The sequence below is a fragment of the Strix uralensis genome, chromosome 3 (genome assembly GCF_047716275.1).
Source record: "Strix uralensis isolate ZFMK-TIS-50842 chromosome 3, bStrUra1, whole genome shotgun sequence".
Classification (NCBI taxonomy): domain Eukaryota; kingdom Metazoa; phylum Chordata; class Aves; order Strigiformes; family Strigidae; genus Strix; species Strix uralensis.
In genome coordinates, this window is record NC_133974.1 from 114510815 (window position 1) to 114531526 (window position 20712).

The 20712-nt window shown below is 40.5% G+C and overlaps 1 long non-coding RNA gene across 1 annotated transcript; it reads left to right on the forward strand.

The window, feature by feature from the left end:
• Window positions 1–1588: 1588 nt before the first annotated feature.
• Window positions 1589–4519, forward strand: LOC141941370 (uncharacterized). The gene is made up of 2 exons (XR_012628293.1): window positions 1589–2104; window positions 3912–4519. It is a non-coding gene; the product is annotated as an uncharacterized LOC141941370 (long non-coding RNA).
• The last annotated feature ends 16193 nt before the right edge of the window (window positions 4520–20712 follow it).

Below are 20712 nucleotides of genomic sequence, written 5' to 3' on the forward strand. Positions count from 1 at the left end.
TTTCAAATAATAAGAAACATTACTTAGAGAAGAGAGGATATCATGTAATTCAGTAATCACATTTACAGAAACAATGAAGTTTCATGGAATTATAAGTTACAGAACTATGAGGTAACAGAAATTTTTTTTCCGCATCATTATTGTCAAAAAAGGGTCACTGCTTGGAGCCTCAATGCTGCAGTGAAAGTACAGATTGCAACAGCTGCTTTTAGGTTTGTTGCAGCAGGTTTGACTGCGGTTTGACTTGGTGTTGGGGGCCACTTTGCAATTGCTGACTGCTAGGTTGAGGGCCACTGAGGAATGATGAATATGTACTACCTGCTCACGTAGTTATTTAAATGTGTAGAAATCTGTATTTTGAAACCTAGGAAGTGTGCTTTTGGGTCTCTGCACCCTGCAGCTAATGTAGTGTGCCTTCCCCCTTCCAGTACATTTCTGTACCATGAAGATCATTGAAACCCCAATTCTGATTTCAGCAGCTGGATGACCCCAATACCATTTTCAGAAATAAAACCCAACTGCATAGAGACCATGGGACTACCATTAGTTAGGGTTGAGTACCTTTAATACTAGAGGCTCACAAACTTTTGTTTCCTTTCCTGCAGATGTGTGCTCACTTTCTTGATTACCTTTAACATCAATGTGCTATGTATATAGGGCTGCTGGCAGAGGAGTAGTGTGCATGTTGTCAGGTGTGGGAGTTAAAATATTGCCTGTATCACACCCAACATGTTTGTTACATCTGTGCATGTGACTTGAGGACTGGATCATGCTGGAGAAACAGATACATCATACTCTGTCATTTCACATAGCAAAAATAAACTATTTCTAGTTTTGAAATAGCCAGCTAAGAATATTCTGTGTTAGGCCAGAAGTCCGTGTATTCAAGGAGGGTGTGTATATGTGGGATAAGGTACAAGGGGATGCTGTGCATCCTCCCAGGGCTCTGCAGTCTGCACTCTTAACTCTTACTGACTTAGAGCTCAGATTTACATCTTTGTATGCATCTTCCATGAGCCTGTCTGATTCATAACTGACAGATATAATCTAGTTTATTTTATTCTTGAAGGTTTCATCTCAGATCTTCTGGCCATGAAATTATGATTTATGACTAGTATGCTTTATCTTGGGGAAATTGTGGAAGCAGTAGAGAAAATCAGATTACAGAAATTATCCAAATGGATAAACTGCACAAAGTGTAGTGATTTAAATAGCTCTCAATGTGTAGTGTCCTCAAAACTTACTGCAACCAGCTTCTCTGAAAAATGGGAAAGAGATGTAGAAGCGACAGCTGTGTGCAACTTATTTGACTCTTAGTAATATTGACAGCATTTCTACTGAGAGGTGGCAAGGCAGTGTTAGCCGAGGGCTTTGTCCAAGCTGATTTGAAATTGTTATTCTGTATCTTAGGTGATGCTAAGGCTTATATATCTCTTTCTCTGAATAAAGAATAAAATAAATTTATTATTGTATGCTGGATGGCCAAACTTGGTACATCTGTTGTCAGCAACTTTGACACTACATAACTACCACTTAAGACCCAAAACAGAAGTTTGGTGGAATCCAGCTCCCCCTTGTGGTCCTTGTGTTTTATTCTTTTCCACGTTTGTAGATTGTGTTGTTGAGTGGAGAAGGAACTCTGAAAAGCAGAGGGTAGGCCTTTGTATATGTGCACTTCTCTTTTATACTCGGGGTGATTATGTTAGTGTATGATAATTCACTGTCTTCTCCAAAAGTCTGAAAATCTAAGCCTTGGACTTTTTTTTTTTTTTTTTTTTTTTCCTCTTTTATTGATATATGTATTGGTGTTGTGAATTGGAGTTACAAGTTTTATACAAAAGCTCACATTCACAATTTTTCAGAAATAATCTCCTGAAATTATTTTATTCCATGAAGTGTTTTCTCACTCTTCTTACTTTGTGCATAGCTGACAAAACTTGAAAAGCAGCAACAAAGAAAAGAGAAGACCAGAACCAAGGTACCCTCTGAGTCGAGTAGAGAAAGAAATGCCCCCCGTAACAAGGATGACCCCAGCGCAAGCAGTGGAGCAGAAGGAGATGTATCTTCAGAAAGAGAGCCTTAGCTCACCCAAGGCAGGCGTCAGGTTTGGCTTTTCCACTCCTATGTAAAGCTGTGTCCTCTTGCTTGGCAGTCTCTAACCCTGGGTGCTTTACTGAAGCAGCACATGCAGAAAGGTGCATTAGAAGTGCTGAAAGGTGAAATTCTGATAATCTTGCTGGCAGGTAACCTCCGCTTCTGTCAGCAGTCAGCACACAAGAATGTAGAAGTGGGTGAAAACCTCTTCCCAGCTGTGTGCTTGGCTGGAGGTGTGTATCTGTGAGTCTGGCCCAGCCACAACTGTTTCCAGGTTGACTCAGGAAATACAAAATTTTGGTCTTAAAATACAGCAGTGACTTAACTCAGAATCCTGCTCTATTCTTCAAAGCAGAGATATGTGGTTGTGTTTCTCTCCCTGTCTTCACCAAGCAGGCAGGTCACTCTGGAACAGACCCCACTGTTTGTAATACCCAAACAACACATAGTCCCCAGCAATGGAAGCAGAAAGCATTTCAGATGTTGGAGACAGGCCAGAACTGCAGCTTCCTATCATGGTTCTTACCTCTCCCTCCTCAGTTTGTTCTTTCCCAGGATGACTTGATAACAGGCTATTTCATATACCTTCACCGTCTAATGAGAACATTGGGCGAGGCGTTTAGAGCCAGACTTGCTGCTTGAATTCGATAGGAGAACTGGGATTTCCTCTCTCTTCAGGCACTTGACCTGCAGGGCATGCCTGAACCTGAGTGAATTGAATTAGACTGTTTGAATATAGACCTGAATCCTTTTTCATGGATTATCTACATATGTAGATTTCTGTTTATCATACTCTTCCAGTCAGTTTTAAGTCTTCAGAACACAGATTTCCTTGCCTGCCTTCCCCCCTGAAAAAGCTACATTGCTGATTTTGAACTTTCAAACATGTCCAAGCTCTCAAGAAAGTATTATTTCCCTCATCTGCACACTGAAACCCCGAGCTGGCTATGCAGTTTAATTGTTAACAGCTTTGCAAAGTAAAGGTCTAACCTTTCTCTCGTTTTCCCATCCCTAGGGTTCACTCTGGCTTGTGATTTATACAATTCAATATCATGCATTGCTTGGAAAGTTTTTTTCTTTTAAACCCCATGAATTTCCCTAGTGGTCAGACATTGGGGGATTTACAGACATTTCTGGTTTATAGAAGTTCATATTATCTGTGTGGTATTAATATGAATGAATTTGCATAAGGCATTGAATAGGTATCTGGAAATATGCTAATTTGTTTTGGATTGACCTGGAAAAGGGATCAAAGAAACTGTCAAGTCCACAGGCTTTTTTTTTTAACCTGGCCTCATGAAGAGCAGCTTCCAGACTGGTGTGAAATGGTTCCGTTCATTAATTGAGTTGCAGTCAAAAGTGGATTGTTGTATCATACAACATCTGAAATCACACGAGTGCTGCTCTCTTTGGCTTTATGTTTGGTGCACCTTCCTGTTTTAATACTGGGGATGTGCAGGCACATTGGGAAGGAGAATGTGTTCTTAGAAAATAAAGTGAGGACGTACTGTTTCTCAGCAACTGTTGGCCTTGCTGCTATGCTACAGGGATACAATGTTTCCCACGCTGTTTCTGGGTTGTGTGTTGAAATAAGAGTGTTTTAGAGAGCGGGAGTTGGCAGGCCTTGTATACTTTGGTCAGTCTGGTCTTTCCAATAGCATTTGAAATTCTAGGGAGATGAGCGTTTCTAAAATGTGATATACTGGTAACCTAGCATTAATTTTCATGCTGTGACAATAAGTAAAGATACTTTTCTCTAATCCTACTATATTTCTACTCTACCTGTAGTAATGTTCCTGTTTGTTTGGCTTCCACAGTTTCTCATACAAAAGCTACACTGGATTCTTGAAGAGAGACCCAACATTCACCTCAGCACCACTCTTCAACAACTTTGGAAAAGAATGGAAAATGGGAAAACAGAACTAAGACAATAGAAACCTGTATCATTCTGTATTGAAACAACCAAAGCAATGCTATCAGATTCAGTTGTTAATGTGTAGTATCAGTAGTAAAAAGGACTTGTAACATTTTTGTGTATGTTTTCACATGACTGCTGAATAAAGGGTGACTGTAGGCAGATTGTAGCAGAACATTCACTCTCAGTACATAAGCTCCATTTCAAAAATAAATCAGGGTTTTTCCTTAAACTTACACTTGAATTATTAAAATTATCCAAGCAGGCTTGTAAATTGATTCTCACTCTATGGTGTCATGTGCTACCTGTTTCCATGGCAGCATGTAGATCTGTGTATATTTTGGTATATTGTTCAGCTGCTACGTAACACCAAGTTAGGCAGTCCAGTCTTTCTGCATGGATTAAGTTATTAAAAGGAAAGATCAGCCGCTAGTTGTTTATCATGTGGAACACATCTGTCTTGTAAACTTTTTTAAAAACAGAAAAGACTTTATTAAACAAATGATGCTAGCTGAGTGCCTGTTGATGTTTGTGTATTGCATTCCCTAAAATATAGCCACATGTGTAACCATGAGAGTGATGCAGAGCAGAAGTTACAAGCCACGTAGCACCTACTAATGTAACTCGTCCACCTCTCCTTTGGAAGTTTGGAAGTCAGGTTGCTGACCTGGAATCTTTGCTCTTTCCAACACATCTAAGCCCTTTAGTTACTTTATGGTGGCTATCAAAATGCTGCAGCAGCTGCTCCCCATACTGCATCACGCGCCTGCTGACGTGTCTGTCAGATTCATCAGAGGCAGAACAGCGTTTGGAAGCTGCTGGCAAACAACAGGAGCTGAGAAGCAGCTGCAAAACTGCTCTCCTGTGGGTGTTAAAGCCAAGGAAGTTTCAGGGGAAATGAAAGACTGCAGATCATTACACTTTTGACTTCTTTCAGAGGTAGTGGTGGTACCTTTTATGCTGGCTGTTCTCCAGGCCTGCCTCGCCCTTACAGTCTTCACTAGCCATCTGCCACAACCCCCATCAGAGCCAGGATGCTTACTGCACAACTGTCTCTACCTGATGATAGGGCTAACTCACCGATGATCCTTGTTCTTAATCCCAATGCGTATCATATTTACAATGCTGCAGACCATGCAATCACTGTGGGGCTTTTTTAAACCTTTTCTCTTGTAGGCTGTTTGTTCAGTGAAGTGTCAGTCAAACCAAGACAGGAGAGCTTCAGAACTGCACCCTGACATGGCTTCTTAAAATACGTCAAGCTTAAGTAAAGATTCGGCAAGCCACACACCTAGTATTTAAACAAAAATGATGAGTAGCCAGGTTAGGTTGAAATGTTACACTTACTCTTGCCTTTAGTAATCACATAATTTTTCATCTGGCCATTATATGCAGTTTAGTTTGCCTGAAGTCACAGGCTTGTCACAAGCAATGCTTTTTCACCTCCAGGTACATGTGTTGTGCCTTGTCCCTTCAAACTCTCCCTCGCCTGGGACTGCAGCCTGACAGGTTGTTGTCAGATTAGTGCTTAATTGGCTGCAGAGGGCAAATTCAGTGGGGAGGATAGCAGAGTGCCTACCTCTCAGGTGTTGATGTGGTTGTTGAAGAAGGAGCCCTCAGACCTATCTCATCTGGTTTAAGTGTCCTGCTTGTTCCGGCATCTTTGAAATGTTGTCTTCTGCTTTGCAACTTGTTCTTAAGAAGATAAGGGCATGAAGAAAGTCCTACAGCCTCTTTGCACCCTGAAAGGTAAGTTGGTAGAAGCTAAACTACAAAGAATATTAAAGATTGAAAAGAGGAAGTTTCATAAATATGTCTTGGGGAAGGCAAGAGGTGGTATTCTAGCTGTGTTTAAGCAGAGATAAATGGCAAAGAAGTGGCAGTTGGCCACAGATGGGGGGGACCTGATGCTTCACACCCTGATCAAACACGTTTTCTCTGAGTGACCAGACTACGTGGTCTTTCTGGGTCTCTCTAATCAATAGCATTTTCCTGCCTCGCGTGGGAGATGTGAGGATAAGCTCACTGTAAGTTTGGACATGGTCATGGTCTGTGGTGATGGAGGCCTGGGACCTGGAAATACCCAGGAAAGCTGTATGTTTCGGACAGATGATTCCTGCTGTCCTGTGCCCAGTGTATTTTCATGCACCATGATTTATTTCAGGATTCAAGAAAAATCCAACCAGCCAAGCCAACTTTGTTAAAAGTGCTGTTTAACAAAAGTTATTGCCCTGTTCTACTGGCAGTAAAATTTAAGAAAGGCCACTTTTCCAAGTGCAGTTTAATGGCTTAGGAACTCTGTCTCATGGTTTTTCCTGCTTGTAGCGAGTTGTAAGCAAAAACCAGGAGACTTGAATTCTTGTCTCTGCTCCTCTACCTGGTATTTCTTTGGCTTGGTTGGTTTCCGGTGCCTTGATGAGCTTTTGTTGTCTGTTTGTGAGCTAGATGAGGTTTTTAGTTGGAAGGAATGTTACTTTTTTTCCCTAAACGCTGCAAATAACTTTATCTAGCAAAAAGACATGTTTGTTTCATGTGTTTATAAAATATTAATGAATGATAAGTTGCTGCTCATTATTCCCTTTTCTACAGATATAGACTTACAGGCTTTTCTCCATTTTCCTGTCTCAGCTCACAGAGCAGTTTTGCCAGAGTTCGCTTCTTTGTGATTTACAGGGTAGAGTCTAAGAGGGCTATGGACAATGTTTGCCAGCTATAATAAAGCAGCTCCTGATTCAAAGAGCCTGCAATGTCTGATATCCAGCTGCACGCTGCCTGCCCTTGCATTAAAGTCCTGCAGGCAGAACCTAAAGGGTGGACATTTTGAGGAGCACCCCAAAAATCAAATGTCCTGTGACCATTCGTCATTGTGGTAATGCTTCAAGGGTGCTGGTTGAATCTTTCAGACTCCTTTCTGCTTCCTCCTGTGCTGCTGTCTCTTTGCCTTGCATTGTCTCATGAACTCGGGCAAAAATCATCCTCTTCAGAGAAATGCCTGGGGAATCTCTGAGTGCCATGAAAATAATAGTAAGTGAGAGTCAGTATTACAGTTCTCAAGCAAAGAAACCTTGTTAGTCTTTTGTTTTGTTGTGGCTTCAGTTGTTCATATGTTCCTGTATTTTTTACAGTCTCTATACACCTATGGTGTGGTTGACAAGCGATTTTGCCTTTACAACAAACGCTCATAAAATTACAGAAAATATTCTTGGTGGGATTTCTGCAAACACCCAGTAGTGTTTGTATGTGACAAAGGTCTGTAAGAAAGTCACACGGGGTTTTTCCATTTGAAAATCCCAGTAGGTATCTGGGAGACAATCTAAATCTGAATACAGATATTTTCCATAACTACCATTTAAAGTACTAGCTAACAAGGGGCAAACTGTTCTGTATCAAAACTCTCACCCAGACACTCCACTGTAGGTACTATTTTTCTTCCAACCTTATTTTTTCAACAGAAGACTCTCCAAGGAAATCTCCCTGGTAAATAATGCTAGGACTCATTTGAAAATTTGCTGCTAATTTTCTTTGCCTGTTACAACCAGAAAAGATTAATTATTATAACAGTAAAAAACTGTTTTGTAGGTGTTTTGCAAACATCTCCATCCAGATTCTGAATCTATGGACTACAATGCTTTAAAAAGTAGGATTTTAAGAATGAAACAGTTGGAGTAAGTGATGTTCCTACAAAGCTATTTGGAAAAATGATTGGATAGTTCTAATTTGGTGTATAAATATAAATGAAGACAAAATAACTTATGACTATTGATGTAAATGCTCAGTGGATAAGCTCACAGTTTCCAATTTTAGAAGCTAGTCCAAACAATGATTAAAAATAATCTGATTTGTAGAGATGCTAGTTCCTGGAGAACCCTTGTTTAAACATATTGGCAGTAGCTCCCTCTCTCTGCTCCAGTTTGGTGGCCATGTGATGATGGGATTCAGTCACTTTGCTAAAATATGCTTTCCTGTGGTTCTTCCACAGGACCAGGGGACTTCCAGTCCGTTGCAAACCATGCTTCAATAGCAGGCCAAAAATGAAGTCTAGCATGGCTGGATAGTGGTGCAGGGAAAACCACTCAGGTGCATTTAGGGGCTTGCAATTAAAGCAGATCTGCAATTCTTTCAATGATCGCAGTGCTATTGATTGACCTGAGAGCGCTGGAGTTTGCAGAACAGGAAGGAGGGCAGAAGTACCTCTTCATGGTGTGGTATGGAAAAACACAGGGCTCTGTGGGAGGGAAACCTGCTGTGCCAGCAGCCCGGCTGCTTCCGTTCACCACCCAGCATCCTCGCTCTGATTAGTGGAGTTTCCATCTTGCAGCACTTGCCCAGCAAAGGGGAGCCAGAACTCCCGGAGCAGGTTTTTGGCCAGTGGTGAGGTGTCTGCTCTTCCCTGGCTGTCAGTCCACCCCGAGCATTTCCACACTGTCCTTACAAATGTCCATTTTCACTCAGTTTTGTGCTTGTGTCATTAGAAAGGCTTAGCTGTCAATTCAGCTGCATGTAATTATGGACTCTGCAGTCAACAAATGTTTGGTGACAATTAAAGAACCTTCTAAACTTTTTGCATGTATCTGGCAGTCGGTGAAGGTGAGATGGCAGACCCCTGGCAGGAAACAGAACAGATGGTGTGCAAATACAAACTAGTATTACAAACACTGAAATAAGGCCTAAGACCAGTCACTTTTCCATATTCCGGAGTACCCATTCATCTCCATGCCAATCTCAATTTTATCACGAGTGACACTATTCCCAATGCCATAAGAGGAGGGCACCCTGTCTCCTCCCTGGTCTGTGGTTTGCTAGGCTAAACAAGCCATGTCCTAATCCTTTCTATGAAAACTGGCCTGTTCTCTTGTTCACCCTGGCATAAATAGCTCCAAGCTGAACTCTCTTAAAGGGATGAGGAGTCAGGCTGGAGCTTGAAGGGTTGATGACAATGCCCCTGTCCCTGAGAATGGATCATGGAATTGCTGAGCTGCCGCTGACCTTGGATTCCCATACCCAGCGTAGAAGGGATGATGGAGCAGGTATAAACCCAACCAAAACCCCACCATTTCCCTTATGGAGTTTATTGGCACAGGATATTTGAGGAAGTCACAGATGTAAACGGGATGGAGATGAGAGCAGCATAGTGTTGGTGGATACAGGATACCAGGGGCTGGACAGAGCCCACAGCTTATCGGGTCTGAGCATCTCTGCTTGCACTGGCTAGGACAGATGGGAAGGGCAGAATGTCTCCAGGTGTGCTAAAGCCCTCCGTGCAGGCTTGTGTGTTCAACGCAGCCTCTCGAGACCAGGGTGTGCTGCTGGACACCTGACCTTTGCCAGGCCTGCCGATGCTGAGGTCCCCTGCTCTTCCTGAAATCTTTCAGGTTTTATCATGTGCCATTTGAACAAATCACTCCCAGTGTTTCTACAGAGATGTGTTGCAATTTCAACACAGCAGGGACCGCTTTGGTATTTAGTCAGGGTAACATCAGTGAAACAGCAGGATTTCGAGAGGAGACAGTGGATCTGTGAGAGAAACACAAATGACTTGGGTGCCATGAGCAAGTCAGTGGTGCCTGTTCTGCTCACCTGCCTGTCCCTGCACTGGGTTTTCAGGAGAAAAAATCAGGAAAGCAGAATGCTTTTGTCAGGGCATTCTCTCAAGCTGGCTCTTCACAATTCTCTGAAGGCTTTTGAGCTCTAATTCATGTATGCTCCATATATGTTATCAGTAACCTACTAATCTTTGTTAAAGAAATGCTTTGTAATGGTAATTAACACCAAGTGTTTACACAGTCCAGGCTGGACCACTGAACGGTCCTGGGGTTTCATTGCCAAGAGATTTTAAAAAATGAAAAAGTGTATGGTCAGGTTTTCCAGGCTGTGGCACATCTCTGTGCCGGACACCCAGCGCTACGAGCCAGGGGTTCTCTCTGTGTGAGCTGGTGCACTGGGGCTCTGGAAGTGACATGGATGGATGGTCACAGCCATTGTCACAGCATTCGCCTTACACAAGAGATGTGTCTTGGTGGATTTGCTTGTAGCACCCTGAGGGTGAATCAGGATGTTACAGGAGGCCCTGTCAAGAAATGTGGTAATGAAAAAAATAGCGTACACATGAAAAAGTAAATCTGAGATTGATGTGTGAAACAAGCTTTGTGAATAATGCCAGAATTGCTCATAAACCCTTATACTGCTGAAGTCTCAATGAGATTGCTGAATGGCAACTGTCTGTTTTGTGGTCTGGCATGTGTTGTTGAGAATCACACAAAAATACACTGCAAATATCCTTATAAAATATGTGTTGAATAAATGCACCGTAGTGTTACTGAAGGCACTTGTGTACCAAGTAAACATTTTTTTCAAAATATTCAAATATTTTATTTTTCCATGCTGATTTGTTTCAAAGAGCTCCTCTGATTTAATAAATATTTTAATACTTGCAGTCAAAAGTATGTGAATATGGTTTTGTTCTTTGTGTGTTTAACGTCATACCCACAATGTTTTAGAGTTGCTCCATTTATTGCTTTGACAACAACATATTCCGCTTGATACAACGAATGTATTGTAACACTGGTGTATGGGGAGTGTGGCTCAGTCATGGCATAAGGAGAGGAGATTTACCCTTTGGGTAAGGGAGTACTTGGCTATCCCTGCCTGCTTAGTGTTTTTTCTTCTTGTGTTTAGATTACCTGGGGGATGTTAGCCAGTGCCAGCTGAGGTATGATGGCAAACCATTTTTTCCTATTAAGAACTGGGATTCATTTCATATGGGTGGCTGAAAAGCTTGTAGCTCTACAAAGCAAGTGTGTATCTCTTTATTAATCCTTTTGCACTAAAACACAAGTGTATGCAAAAGGCTGAAGTACTCAATAGTTCATATGGTAGATGTTAGTATGGCAAGGCTGAACCTGTAAAAGACTTTCGTGACAGCTCTTCTAAAACTTTGAGTGTATTGGCTTGCAGTAATAGAAATGCCAAGTCATTATTCAGAGGGGCTAAGGTATGATGTAGCTGGTGGAGCAGCAACACGGATATGTTTATTGCTTTAAGACTCTTTTCCTGTGTGCCACCAGGTGTCATCAAAACCTAAGAAGCCAAAAATCACTGCAGTGGATTAAAGCGCCTTTCTCCTTCCTTAAAAGAAAATAATGATTTTGGCGATAATTAAGATACTTGTTTTCTTTAGAGTGTATGTATTTGCCTATAAGTGGGATCTGTATCCTTCTCCAGATAGCTGCTCTGTTTAAAAGCTGTAGAATATAATAATTTTTTGCCTATTCACAATATGATATGCATTACATTTGTGCAAACCCCTCAGCCTTGCAGAGAAATCTCGGGGGGACGAGCAGTAACTGGACTAGAGGCTCTTGGTGCTACATGCTACCACAGTTTACACTGCTGTGGTGCTGGTGCCAGTATTTTCTCCACTATCTGTGTGGAAGCCTTACACTCTGGGTTGTGTTTGGTTTAAAGCATTCATCAAGATAGTCAGCAGTGATTTTGGCACTAGAAATATTTATGGCATGGGTTTAAAGGCAGAAGGTAGTTTTTCTTGAGAAAAGTTCAGTGCTTACAAATATGGTAACCACTCCTTATGACTGACAAATTACCTGCCTATGAAATTAGGAGTGTGCCTTTTGAATAAAAATGGAGTAAGATTGTACTCAAATACATGTGTACAAGTTCTCTTTTAGGGGAGGAGGTTGCCTTTTCTCTAGGTAATCTTCTTTGGACATTTTATTTCCCCTCTGCTTGTGCAGATACATTGCAGTTTAAATCAGGCTACAAATATGTCTTTCATTATGGCTTGAGAGTTTGTTTCTTTGAGATGCTCTCACACTCAGAAGCCAGACACCGTTCGTTGAACAATGGATTTTTATTTATATGTACAGAGAAATAAAAGGCTCATGATAGCTGCAAATAAATTTTCTCTAAGTGTCTTTTTTTTGTTTGTTTGTTTTGCCTGCGTTAGGAGGATAAAAAATAAGAATGTAAAGAGCAAATGCATTTCTTGTTAATCCTAAAATACATTCACATTTTAAAAGTTTTCATTTCAAGATAATCTTCAAAAGGGCAGTTAGATGGAATATTTCTCTCTGTGGAAAGTTGATTGCTGTGTTCTTTGGGATGTTTTGTCATTGGGGTTTGCTATTCCTGAGCAGGCACAACGAGCAATCAACCAGGTAACATTCTCTCATGTGTTTTAGGGCAGTCAAGCAGTACGGGCAACAACCCTGTGAAGCCTGGCCCAGCTGAGGAACTCCTGGCCAGTGTGGAAAATTTCAAAGAAGTTGATAAATGTTCTTAAAAAAGCATTCTGAACAAAAAAACCCAAATCTGCTAAAATTGTTTCTGATATGCTAATGCATAGTGAGGACTATGTTATAAAGAATAACAATGGAAAGTTTAAATTTTAGGGAATTTGTTGGAACATACTGACATGGTTTGAACTCAGCCAGCAGCCAAACACCACACGGCTGGTCACTCACACTCCCCCTCCCCAGTGAATGGGGGAGAAGACTGGAGGAATACAAGGAAACTCGTAGGTTGAGATAAAAAAACAGTTTAGTGATTGTAATAAAACAAAACAATAACAATAATAGAAAGTACAAACGGGTAATGCACAATGCCCAGCCTGCTCCTGGCCAGCGATCCTGAAAGAACGAACATCCCACTGTCGCAAACCTGGAAGCGAGAGAACCCACCTCATTTATATACTGAGCATAACGCCACCTGACATGGAATACTCCAATGGCCAACCCGGCCCAGCACTCCAGCTGTGCCCCCTCCCAGCTCAAGAAAAATTAACTCTACCCCAGCCAAAACCAGTACACATAGCCAGAGGACTTCAGAAATTTAGGTGTCCACTGCAACCATGAAGTCGTCGTCTGCCTGCTGCAAAACTGCCTCTGTGTTTCAGGGGGGAAGAAGGAGACGAGAAACTCACTTTTATTTCCTGTTAGTTTAATATCGGTATATTTTCAATAGGTCTAGCTAAACATTTTATAACTAAATTTCCATTTTCCCACCCCTGTTTGGAGAAAGCCATGTTGCTCTGTTGTAAAAACTGATTAGAAATATTACTGATGGTAGGAGGAATTGTATATTTTCCATTATGCTCCTTTGTTAAAAGTATATTGAGCTAACCAGAATGTTCCTACAAATAATTACAGTGAAATATAATGCATTATTGATTAAAAATCCATAAAGAAAAATGATCAGAGTATTTATCTCCAAACTAATGTCCTCTGCCTAAGAGAAACTGTCATTGACAAGTTCATGAAGCATGTAGTTGTATGCTGATAAGAACACCATCCTGAAGAGCAGCACGGTGCATTTTTGCAAGAATAAAGATGCTGACATTAAAACTGGAACTGATTATGTTGAACATGGTTTAGGAAAAAGGTTTCAAAATTAGCCCAGAAGTTTTGGCTACAACCCCTTAACTTCAACTTTGAAACTTGTTTGTTGTTGTCTGCATTGGCATTTAAACTGTGCTCTGAGTTCATGTGGCTTCACTTGTTTCTTCACCTGTACCAGCTCTAGAAACTGTTCAGGGTGAATAAGGTCTCAGGCCAAGAGAGAAGCGGTGCTGCTCCTGATGCAAGTACCACTGTTGGTTATCCTCCAATCTACACTGGAAAAAGCAGGAAGATTTTGCATGTCTTAATATGAGGGCAGTCAACAAGTTTTTTCAAGTATTTCCTACTTGAAATACTTGTATTTGTAAAGATAAACACAGAGTACGTTTAATTCCTGTTTTATGACTAGTGCCTCATAGGGAAGGTCCCAGATGCATTGATTTTGAGTACATTTTATCTTGCCTTCCAGCATCACTTCTTTCCCCACAATCAAGCTGATGGGGTCCTGTTTGTCCCTAGTGCTGCATCTATTGTAATCCCATGCTGAAAGGCGGACCCATCCCACTGGGGCTCCCGCATAAGCACAATTTCCAGCACAGCTGCAAAGTGGGTTTTCTGTTGGCTTTGGAAATATTTAGAAGGACATAAAAATAACATAAAAGGCGCTGTGAAGGAAGAAAAGCTGCTTAGTTGTGCAGTCGTGAATCATTTTGATGCCCCAGTGAGGTAATGGGGAGCAAGGGGAAAGGGAAGCAGCTGGAAGCTTGAGTGGTATCTGTGAGGTTTTTCTTTGGAGGGAACCAAGTGGAGTAAAAGATACCTCATGTATGAACTTAATGTTTCTAGACTAATGGCAGTGTGCCCAGTACTGCCAAGTGTAAATGCCATAGGGGATGAATTAAATGCACTATAATGATGTTCCCAGAATGGCTGTTGTAAATAAAATATAAAATACATTGACCTGTGGTCTGAAGAATTCTGAAGTGGGGTCTGTAGGTTGACCATCTGTCAGTTTCTAAATGTACATGTAGCAAGAATTTGGGGCATCAACATTTGTTTGGGTCTTGCTGGAATGCTAGTTTAGTGCGATGCAATCATTTTCAGCTGTCAGTCCCCAGTAATTGTATGTCTCCGAAGTTTAATGTTTGAGCTCTGAGGTTCGTCTGCTGTCCCACGTATGCTGCTCTTATTAAGTCTGTTTTATATCAAGCCCCAACCTCACTTTGGACCTGTATGCTTCCTATGGAGGCAAAAAATCTGGTGGTGGCCTGGTGGCTCCTCAATGATGCCAGAGGAATGAGGAAGAGCATATGTGTCCTGACCTTTCATCCACAGTGTCCTGTACAGGTTCTGCTATTGTTCCCCTGTTCAGAAAGCACATGAGATGCTGAAGAAGACCTCCTGGGCTATGGTGTTATTTGTATGATAATGATTCTTACTTCTAGCTTTTCTGGTCATCTGATTCAGTTAGTCCAGTTTCCTTGTGTCAACAGCATCTTGCATCTCCAGATTTACTTCATGACTGTAGCTTGGCAGAGGATTAATTTAAATAAGATGGAAATTATATTCCTGATGGGGAAAACCAGAGACACTGGTGAAACTGCAGCTGCTCTTTGTGTTCAGAAAACATGCCGTGCCTTTGTCAAATCAGCTTGGGCTACTGAATGTAAGGTATCTCTTGGATCCTCATGGACACAGGGTTTCAGACAGCATTTCTCTTTGTGATTAAGTGTTGCCAACTTTTCTTCTTCCAGCAGATCTTGCTAGAAAATGCATATAAATATATATGCATCTGTCACCTTCTGCCAGGGATACTCTGGTACTTTCTTATTAAGAACAACCTTAAAGATCACTTGGCAGCTTCAGCTTGTGCTGACTGCATTGGAGATGTGCTCGTATAATAGACAGGAGCAGGTCCAGCACGGTGTGCTGAATTCTGTTTGTTTCTGTTTTCCTGTCTGTTTAGATCAACAAAATCCTCTCTTAAAGAGAATTTACTTCTACCCTTGCTGCAGTCTCCCAAGGTGTGTTGCTCAGCACGGTGGTTTTCCTGAAGTTGCACTGCTCGTTTCTTGGGACCACTGGCTTCAGCTCACCCCATCTTATCCACTTCTCAAAGAGAATCCAAAAATGTACTGTATAATATAACATAATAATACTGCAAGAGATTTTGACCTAGAGCTATGTCCTCACCTATACAAACACTGTTTACAGAAATGCTAAATAGCCTTTTCTGTAACAGAGCGGGATATATGGAATATATTCGGGCCCTTTAGGTTTTGCTGTAATACCTTCATTTATCAGAGAGCCTGCAGGAGCAGTTTTACTTGTTCCTTCACTCCAACATTGTTTCCTTGAGGGGTGCAGTGCACATTGAAGTTTGTAACATCTCATTTTATTTTATGATCATTCTGGTTGTGGCTCATTAAAACCTCAGCATTGTTCAGGCAGGCTGCCTGCTTTTGACTCTGCATTGTGAGCCATGCTGGTCTCTTGCTTTCCTAATTCAACAAGACAGATTAAAGGGAGTGATTCAAAACAGCTGAGGAAAGAGTTCTGCTTTTCATATAAAAATGGGTATTTTTTGCATGGGCCCTTAGGAGGCTGTGGTCCGTAGTTGTGGATCCCGGCTACTAGACTGAGCTGCTCACCAGGGCTGGTTGGGTTGGACTCAGCCCTGTCCCAGGATGATATAAGGCTTTGGGATCAGTGCTTGGTCATGTCTGCCTACCGATGCCTCTTCTGGCATCTCAGTAAGGCTCAAATCAGGCTCGTGGGCTGAGGGTTATGCCATTTTCATGTGATGAACGATACTTTTGACCTTTATTAGTCTCTCTGGGAAAGCCTTCAGTGTCTAGGAGAGGTCTTATCAGACGAGCCTGATCCCTTGCCTCAGCTCTAAGGTTTGCCTTTTTAATCTCTCCTATGAGAGTCCATGAGAGCTTAAACAGTAGTGGGAGTGTGGAGTCTGCAACTGTCCACACTTCTTAATACTCCTTGTGATACACAAGGTGCATGTTTTGACAAACCTCTGGATAAAATTATGTAGTTTTTCCTTCTTTTCATTTTTTTCCCATGATAACTGGTCCTTGGGTTTACAAGTGTTTGACAAAGGCCTGCATTAGTGAGCACGCGAGTGAGCAGCTTTGCTAGAACACCTGCCAGGTGCTAGAACACCAGCTATCAGGAGGAGGTGCTTCTGGAAGCAAAACTGAAGAAGGAGAAATGTTACATCAGGAGTAGCTAACTTTAGATAATTTCTGGATGGTTATGCATACACTTGTGTTTTTTTCAAATTCTTCTCTGTCAGGCCCGCAGTGAAACCTAAGCCTTCCTTGGTACCTGTGCTAGAGGTTTCTTGGAGTTACAAGACTTATTCCATGCCAATGTTTCTTAACTTCTCTCACAGACTACTTTTGGTGAATTCCTTGCTACTTGCTTTGGCTGCCAGTATTTTGAATTTTTTATCTAATATAAATACTTCTACGAGATCTTTTTTTTCCAAACATGTGCTTATATAAATTCCAGAAATGCAGCATATCAAACCAAAACCATAGTTAGCATTCTATTATTTTAATAGTCTCATTAAAATATTAGCTTTCCTTTGTAGTAATGCATGCTAATAAGCTGAGGTACAAGAAAGGTCTTAATGTTGTTGGGGTTCAAAACATCTTAAGACAAAGTTACATCTTGTGAAATGGCGTTTACCAGGGCAATCCTGTGACATCCAACATGGACTGCTTACAAGTCCTGTTGCTTTCCACTTTCAAGCCTTCTGAAAAGCTGCACAAAGTTTATTAAGCCTTATTTTATATTTGCAAAATGCAGAGATATTTAACATTCACAGTGTCTGGCAGGGTGAATCAGCAGAAGATCCAATGAGACAAGGGTCTCCCCTTCTTTTTGGGGACTTAACAATTTGCCCGTATTTTTCATATATTGATTTATATCTCAGTTTGTATCAGTAAGAAGGTGTAGTCACATTTTACACATCCTCTTTAATATGAAGGTAAATAAGGAGTCTTCTCTAGTGCTAATATGACTGTTTCTGTGCTTGCTACCTACAACGTAAATCAGAAGTAAAACTCCTTGTTAGCTGCAGTTTTCATTTGCCAGATCTGGGTCGGGCATGATGGACATGAGGAAGCTGGCTGATCTGAATTGTCACTCATGTACGTATTCAGACCATTACGTGCCATGCCTAAGTCTAGGAAAGTTCCTACAGTTTCAAATTACTTTTTTACACCAGTCTGATGAAATTCTAATTAATCAGAAAAATAACATTTTCTTACACACACACAGAGATAATGTTCTTCTAAGTACTTATTAAATATTATCAAATAGTAAGTTTAACACTAATTCTGACTGCTTTGCACAAGTGATTGCCTCTTTTTATTTGTGGTAACTTCCACATTTAAATGTTGTGTGTGGGAGTAATGAGTGTTTTTAAAATAAAGTGCCTTACTTCTGAGAGTAAGAAATTAGATACTGGTTAAGTTCACCTGACTGTGATTACTATTGTTACGCCTCCTGAAGAAAGGGGAATGTTCTCGTCTTTTTTCTAATCACTGACTATACCTTAATTTTCATCTCAGAGCTTGAAATATTTTGTCCTGTGTCTAAGCAATGTTGCAAGTAATTTGTTTTACATGAAACACAGTAGAAGACAGGGTGTGTGTGTTTGATTTTTAGACCAGACTACAAACCTAATGTTAATCAATGCTGTGTGATCATTTAGGACAAATTAGTTTTAGTTTTGAGCGGGGAGGTTAAAAGGAAAAGAATGATGATTATTGCAGTGAGAATTTAGTGACAAAACCATGGAGTTGCGCACTGAATCCTTTAATAAGAATGCTTTATTCCTTTAGTTTATCTCCTTAATATTTTTTTTTTCTGTTATGCTTGAAGGTGCTGAAAATGGGCATGCAGTCATTGCAAAGGGTCTGCTCCAATACGGAGCAAATGTTAATGGGCACCATCCTCAGTGTGGATGAAATTCTTCGCAACAAGCTTTGTTTCAGGTAACCTGTAAACCTGTTGTCTCATTTCCATGTACTGCTGTATTTTGAATGATAATCTGTATACTTTTTGTGTTGTTATCAGGTGATTTTTTTCCTAACCTATTCTGACAGCTGTAAGGCAGTCTAAATGCTAATGGAGTTGAAATGCACTAAAAGAGTGTATTGAGACTACATCAGCTGTTAGGAAGCAATAATTATTTAAGTATTATAAATATTGCATGTACTTATGAGTTCATTTATTATATTTTGGAAGTGAATCTGTTATGAGATTTTTTGAGAAAGAGTCTTGTTTAGTATCTCTTCATAAGTGAGATGTATGACCTACTTCCAGAACAGAAATATATTAGCTTAATGGTTCTAATAAACTAATTCAATTTCCATTTCTATTTATTGGGTAAATGAGCAAATGTGAAGAATTAAATTAAATTTGTCTAATTTGTTCCACTATTAATTTTTCAGCTTATATTTCGAATATTGAGTATACTGCATTTTTCGGATTTCTGTTTGGAGTGTGTGGGTAAAAGTGGGCTATGTGAGTTCCCCAGTGGTTTTAAAGAGCAAAAATACTTGAGGGATACACTGAAAAAACCAAAAATACTCCAGGAGAAAGGAGCAAGCAAGGAATGTGAGGATGATTTTGAATTACACATTTGTTTGTCACTGCTCAGCATGGAAAGCTGGAGAATTTAAGAAAGCTTCTATCCCATGGTAATGGTCATCATTCGTTTAGCCTGGGTTTTTAGACTTACACTGAATTGTCATCGGTTACAGTTTTACAGTTATACTTTTGGACATTGTAATGTCAAATTTCAATATTTTCAATTTTATTTTAGTTGCAGGTATGTGAAACCATTATTAATTATTTAAATCTTTGTTTCAGTAATTTGATATATTTTCCCTTAAGTAATAGCAAGAAATAGGAAATCAAACCTGTGAATAGATTAAAGACCAAATTTCATGGTGTTATTAATCACCCTCAGTAGCACTAGCAAAGCATTTTGATTCTGATAACATTGCTTCTGTAACAGGATATTGTTCAGTGAAGATAATCTCTCTGGTCCTAAAGTGACAGCAATAGTTTCACTTACATGGACATATAAAACTTAAGTGCAATTATTCCTTTCAACCAAAATTAAATGGATTGCTATTAAATCTGAGTGTGCCTTAACCTAACCAGAGAAATCATACAAACTGGTCTGTCAATACCTGTGGGGAAAATATATATAAACCCCCCCACAAGTATGGCAAAGAAATACCATCCATCCCATTGCCTTTCCTCCAGCATATTTGCCAGTTGTTTATATGATCTTTCAGGGAGCTGGACCAGTGCCTCCCTGATCTCTCTTCTTTCAGAGCAGGGGTAGAAAACCACACATAATACTTACGTAGAATTGCAGATAGTAATAAGCAATGAATGTGATTTATAGTTCCACTTCTTACATAATTTTTTGTTATTAGTGTACAATATACTGCTAATAATTTGCGGCTATGTGAACCTAACAATCTGTCAGCTGAGGAAGATTATTGGCATATTGAATAACGGCAGTGTCCTCTATGTGGACAAAGTGATTATCCTCTGTAGTATATTATTTTAGAGCAATTTTAATAGTGCAGCATAAATAACTAATACCAAAGGATTACATTTTTTTGCTGCACTGCATTTTTTAGTATTTTATGATTAACTTAAAAATAGGGTGATTGATATGGTGTGTCTTCAGCAGATCATTGTGCTGGTCTGAAGAATGTATACAGCCCCAAATCTTCTTTAAAATACTGTTTTTTGAAAGTAAGTTAATTCTTTACTATATAGAAAGGAGGAAACGTTGTCACAAGCTGCACGTATAGAAGTCAGGAAGGTCACTTGCTATGCTGGTACCTCACGGTAGTGACAGCTTAAACAGCAGCAACCTACTAATGGTTCCCTTAATACTATGGACAAACTGCTAAATGGTAAGGTCACTCTGTGAAGTCACTAACTACCAGTTAAGGGCAATTTGTTGTTTATTTTGTGCTGTGTAACTGTGGTGATCTACCATACAGTGTATTGGCTGTTTTGTCAGCATCAACTGCCAAGCCAAGGAAAAAGTCACCACTCAACAGCAGGCATGGGATGGCCATGCCAAGAGGCGGATCCAGACCTTCCAGACCCCTGCTGTACTTACAGATGTGCCCAACCCCTAAGAATTAAGTAGCCTTTGCAGCAGCAAACCAAGAGTGGAAAGCAATTCCCAGAGTAGCATGTCACTGCACAGAAGCTTCTCCTGGGAACCCTGTGATTTGCATGTGGCTGGCAGCACTTAGGAACAAAGATATTTAATACAGGCTCAAG